The sequence below is a fragment of the Gekko japonicus genome, unplaced genomic scaffold (genome assembly GCF_001447785.1).
Source record: "Gekko japonicus isolate JY-2015 unplaced genomic scaffold, Gekko_japonicus_V1.1 scaffold2186, whole genome shotgun sequence".
Classification (NCBI taxonomy): domain Eukaryota; kingdom Metazoa; phylum Chordata; class Lepidosauria; order Squamata; family Gekkonidae; genus Gekko; species Gekko japonicus.
The window spans coordinates 131,552-137,551 of record NW_015172071.1 but is presented as its reverse complement, the minus strand read 5'-3'; positions in this window follow the sequence as shown (position 1 = coordinate 137,551).

The following is a 6,000-nucleotide window of genomic DNA, read 5'->3' as shown; positions in this document are numbered from 1 at the left end:
TAAGACCAGCAAAGGTTTATTCAAGGTCGGAGCTTCCATGTGCATGCACACATGTTTCAGATACATTGGAAATGGAAGGTAGAGTTCAAACTTAGAGACAGAGGCTGTACAGCAAATCAACATGTAACGTGATGAAGATGTTTTAACCTATGCAACGACAAAACTACATAACAAGCTAAGGTTATAAGGTCAAGACTTGTTTTGATTTAATTAAGGGGGAAAGGTCAGTAAAGCAATAAATGTATTTATATATTTATTTATTTATTTATTTATTTAATTAATTGCATTTATATCCCGCCCTCCCCGCACGCGGGCTCAGGGTGGCTCACAGTACACTGGTGTAATACAACACCATGGTCAACACAATCAAGGCACACAGTGCGATAAAAACAAATAAAACATTTTAAAACAGTTAACTACATTGGGCAATGCCCAAGGATCCATTGCGACTATACGTACACACTCCCTATTGCACAGCATACTGAGTCTAAGAGGGGATGCTATGGCCCAGGTGATCAATGGCCAGTCAGCCTGACCCAGCGGTACTGCTTTGCCTCCGGGAGCTCGTTCCACCAGATAGGAGCCGCCACCGAAAACGACCTGGCCCTTGTGGCAGCAAGCCTGGCCTCTTTAGGGCCCGGGGTCACTAGGCGGTGTTGTGACCCTGACACTCTTTGGGGCCTATGTCAAAATAGGGGATAAATGTGTAAAGGTATCTTTTCTAATTGTGGGAAGTCATACGGTATATTATAGATTCTAGGTGAAATTCCTCTCCAAACTCCCCCCTCGACACCTACCCCAAATCTCCCAGAATTTCTCAGGCCAGAGCTGAGAACCCTATGAGACCGCTGGTCCATTAAGGTCTGTATTGTTTAGTCTCTAACAGCTGCTGTTCATGGTCTTGGGCAGACATTCGCCCTGTCAGAGAAGATAGGTTCATTTATTTAGAGATCCATACCCCACCTTCCTTCCCAGTAGTGACCTAAAGGGGTTTGCTCCATATTTATGTATTTTATTCATTTATGGCTCACCTTTCCCAATGAAGACTCAAGGCAGGTTACACAGTGTTAAATCTATCCAATCAACAGGATGGGACGTCCCCATAAGGAATACAAACCGGATTAGGACTGCAGAAATCTGAAGCCAAGTGGAAATTTGAAAACAGAGCTGAAACAAAGTGTAAGTATTAATGTGATAAGTTACATCGTAGGCTCGTACTTAGAGCAAGGGATTTTATCCTCGCAACAACCACCTTGTGATGTAGGCTGGGAGTAGGCTTGCCAACCTCCAGGTGGGGCCTGGAGACCTCCCAAAATTACAGCTAATCTCCAAAGGGCAGTTCCCCTGGAGAAAATGGCTGCTTTGGAGGGTGGATGCTATGGCATTATATCCCCTGCTGAAGTCCCTCTCTTCCCCAGGTACCACCCCCCAAATCTCTAGGAATTTCCCAACCCAGAGTTGGCAACCCTGGGTGAAGGAGTGTACAAGTGGGCCAAGATCATGCAAATAGATCAAGATGGGTAGCCATGTTCGTCTATCTGTAGCAGTACAAAAGAGTAAGAGTCCAGGAGTACCTTAAAGACTAACAAAATTTGTGGCCGGGGATAAGCTTCTACTGCTCACTTCTTCAGATACAGCTAGAATGTGAGTCTGTCTGTCCTACATATTGGAAAGTGGAGTGATTTCGAATGCCAAATGACATCAGCAGTAGCCGTTCTCTTACAAAGGAATTTCAAAGGGAGATTAGAAAGAGAGACTGCTGAATTCCAACTCAAGATAATGCATCCACCTGGACTGAATTGAGACCTAGGCTTTTTGTCTCATTACCAATGCTGATTTCTCCACACCTACTACAGGAGCTGTGGTGGCTCAAGTGGTTAAGACGCTGAACTGCAGGCTGTGGAAGGTCAGTAGTTCAGCAGTTCGAGACTCGAGTGTGCCGCATGACGGAGTGAGCTGCCGTCTCTAGTTCCAGCTCCTGCCAACCTAGCAGTTTGAAAGCAAGAAATTGCAAGTAGATAAATAGGGACCACTTTGGTGGGAAGGTAACAGCCTTGGTGTTTAGTCATGCTGGCCACATGACCACGGAAACGTCTTCGGACAGCGCTGGCTCTTCGGCTTTGAAACGGAGATGAGCACCGCAACCCTAGAGTCGGACTCAACTGGCTTTCGAGCAAGGGAACCTTTACCTTTACTACCTCTCTGCATATCGCCCCTAATCCAGTCACATCTACTATTGTCATTTGCCTGCTAATGTCATTAAAAAAAACCCGCCGTGATGAATGGCTAGCAATTCTATGAAATGATGTATCTTGAAATTATATCTATAAATCAAATTATTAACAACTCATTAAAATTTACAATTTTATAGTTTACACATCATGAATCTATTGACAATCTATGCAGAATTAGACAAATGTAGACTCATATTTCACAATGTGGAAAGAGCCAAACGTTACAGCTGAAAAACAGTTCCAACTGGATAAAGTCCTCCAAATAAATTAACAATTCCAAGTATCACAGTTATGTGATAGAAAACCATAAAAGACAAAAGAAGCTCTGATTGACAAGCATCCTGGTATCTGCTCGGTTTCAATAGCTGTCTTCTTCAAAGTTGAACCGGCTTCCAAGAGATCACAAGCCAAGGGAAAGGAGTTTGTAAGCAGGTCTGAGACTCCAAGTAAAGGGCGGGGTATAACTCTAATCTCTTCTTCTTCTTCTTCTTTTACGCCCATCCACCCACCCACGGGTTCTTGGCTTGTTTTTGTGATTTGTTTTAACACTGGTAAAGTCCACGGACATCTTCTTCTAAGGAGTCTCAGAGCAGCTTACAAACTCCTTTCCCTTCCCCCTTCCCACAACAGACACCCTGTGAGGCAGGTGGGGCTGGGAAAGCTCTGTCGAGAACTGCCCTTGAGAGAACAGCTCTGGATGAACTTGCAACTGACCCAAGGTCACACCAGCAGCTGCATGTGGAGGAGTGGGGAATCAAACCCATGTCTCCCAGGTTAGAGTCTGCGCTCCTAACGACTACACCAAAGTGGGTTTCAACAAAGTTTAATTCTGGGTATAAGCTTTCATGTGCGTGCACACTTTTCAGGGTTGCCAATTCCTGCAGATTTTAAGGTGGTGTCTGGGAAGGTGAAGTTGGGGGGGGGAGCTCTGTGGGGCTGTGATAACAGAGCCTGCCCCGAAAAGCTGCCCTTTCCTCTGAGAGTACTGATCTCTTTAGCCTGGAAGTCATTTGTAATTCTGGGAGAAATCCAGGCCCCACCTGGAGGTTGATAACCCTAGAGCCTCTGGGGCTAAACTAGGAACAGAACTTGCAAGACATTGTAAGTTCATAGATTTCGTTACATCAAGACCCTCCAAAGTTCAGAACAATACAACAGGATTTGTATAACTAAACGCAGAGGTGTGACAGAGAACAGAAACTTGCAGAGGATAATTTGAGTTCAGTTAAGTAACTGGTTCTTGCTTGGTACCCCTTCATGGGGAGCAAAGTCCAACTTTTCAGGTTTGCCAAATGGCAGAGTCTTCCAATGCAGTCCTCAGGTTTAAAGGGACAAACTGGAGAACATCAGAGAAACCAGGCTTCCGTCTTCAGTTGGCAAAATAAAGCCCTGCAATAACATTAGGACTCTAATAACACCACCAGCCATACTGAATTTACTCTCCTGTTTCCAATTAGCATTTCACATATATAAATTTCAGTTGGCTGTCTGTTTCAGTTTGGTGAAGTGGTTAGGAGTGTGGACTCTAATCTGGGAGAACTGGGTTTGACACATGCAGCTGCTGGCGTGACCTTGGGTCAGTCACAAGTTCTTTCAGAGCTGTTCTCTCATGGGCAGTTCTCGAGAGAGCTCTCTCAGCCCCACCTAGAAGAAGAAGAAGAGAAGAGATTGAATTTTTACCCCCCCTTCACTCGGAGTCTCAGAGCAGCTTACAAACTCCTTTCCCTTCCCCTCCCCACAACAGACACCCTGTGAGGTAGGTGGGGCTGAGAGAGCTCTTTCGGGAACTGCCCTTTCAAGGACAGCTCTGACAGAACTATGGCTTGCCCAAGGTCATCCAGCAGCTGCAGGTGGAGGAGTGGGGAATCAAACCCGGTTCTGTTGTGGGGCGAGAAAGGGAAAGGAGATTGTAAGCCGCTCTGAGATTTCTTAGGGTAGTGAAGGGTGGGCCCCAGGGCTGTTTTTGGGCAGGAACACACAGGAACGGAGTTCCGGCTGGCTCCCAAGTTGGCCACGCCCAGCAGGAACTCATTAGTATAATAGGCCTCACCTAACAGCAGGAACGCATTAGGATTGGCTACATTAGGGGCGTGTGGCCTAACATGCAAAGGAGGTCCTGCTACAAAAAAGCCCTGGGTTTTGACAACAAACAAGGTAAACAGAATAAGAAGCAAAAGGTGGGTGTGGCTGGATGAGCCCACTTCTGGTAACATGGGGGTGCGGCCTAATGTGCTAATGAGCTGTGCTGTCAGGGGTGTGGCCCAATATGCTAATGAGTTCCTGCTGTTGGGTGTGGCCTATTATGCTAATGAGTTCCTGCTGGGCTTTTTCTACAAAAAGAAAGAGCCCTGGCCGGGGCTATAAATCCAATCTCTTCTCAGACAGATTTTTTACCACGAAACATCAGTAAGATCTGTGTGTATTGCAGTGTGTGAGATAAAGAGAGACCTGCGTTCAAATCTCCACTCAGCTATGAAGTTCATTTGATAATCTAGGAACAGTAACTGTTTCTCAGTTTCACTTTATCTCACAGGGTAGTTGTGAGGATTGCTTCTGGATCGTGTCACTTTGGGTGACAGGCAGGGGTCACGTGACTGAATGCACTTTCGTATGGCAAACAGCCACTTCTAGAGTAGTACAGCCTCTTCTGGAAGTGGTACAGCCTAGCCACGGGCTTGCCACACCAATGAGGGCCAGGCCAGCCACTGCCTCTTTTGAGCTGATAATACACGAGACACGCCCAGCATCCTTTGGGAGTTTTCTTGTAGATGCTGCTGCCTCACAGTAAACCTGATGTGGGCTTTTGGGTTTTTTGTTTTGATTTGACGTGGTATGTGTTCCACTGAGGGCAAGAACTTTGCAAATGACTCCTGCCCCAGAATTAAGATCACAGGAAGACTTCCTCTTGACTGTCCCATCCATCAAAGAAGCCTATTTGGTGAGTACACGAAAAAGGGCCTTTTCGGTGGCAGTCCGGTGATTATGGAAGAAGCGCCCCTGGGAGGTACGTCTGGCCCCTCACTCTTGATCTTTAGCAGGCAGTTGGAGACGGTTTTATTCAGGACCACATTTGATTAAGTTACTGGGAGCACTAAGCTGTGATTTTTAAATTTTGGGGTTTTGCATTTTATTTTAGTGTATTTTATCTGTATTGTAAACCCGCCTTGAGCTCTGTAGATAAGAAGGGCAGCTAGTAAATGTTTTATAAACATAAGAGTGATACTTACAAATCAATAGTAGCTTCTGGTGATTGGATGTTAAACCTTCCAGGAGGCACTGGGGGTTCAAGTGTGTATTTTAGGAGGAGGAAGAGGAAGAAGAAGAAGAAGAAGAAGAAGAAGAAGAAGAGATTGGATTCATACCCTGCCCTTCGCTACCCAAAGGAGTCTCAGAGCGGCTTACAAACTCCTTTCCCTTCCCCTCCCCACATCCAACAGCAGGTCTCTTCCAATGGCAAGACGTATACAATACTTCTCTGGCCTGAAGTTTGTTGAGCTAGGAACAAAGGTTCAATTTGGCCTGAGCTCATCAGGGTTTGGGAGCTAATCCGGGTCAGGTATGGTCAGTATTTAGATGGGAGAGGAGGAGGAGATTGGATTTATACCCCGCCCTTCACTACCCAAAGGAGTCTCAGAGCGGCTTACAAACTCCTTTCCCTTCCCCTCCCCTCCCCACAACAGACACCCTGTGAGGTAGGTGAGGCTGAGAGAGCTCTGACAGAAACTGCTCTTTCAAGGACAGCTCTGACAGAACTATGGCTTGCCCA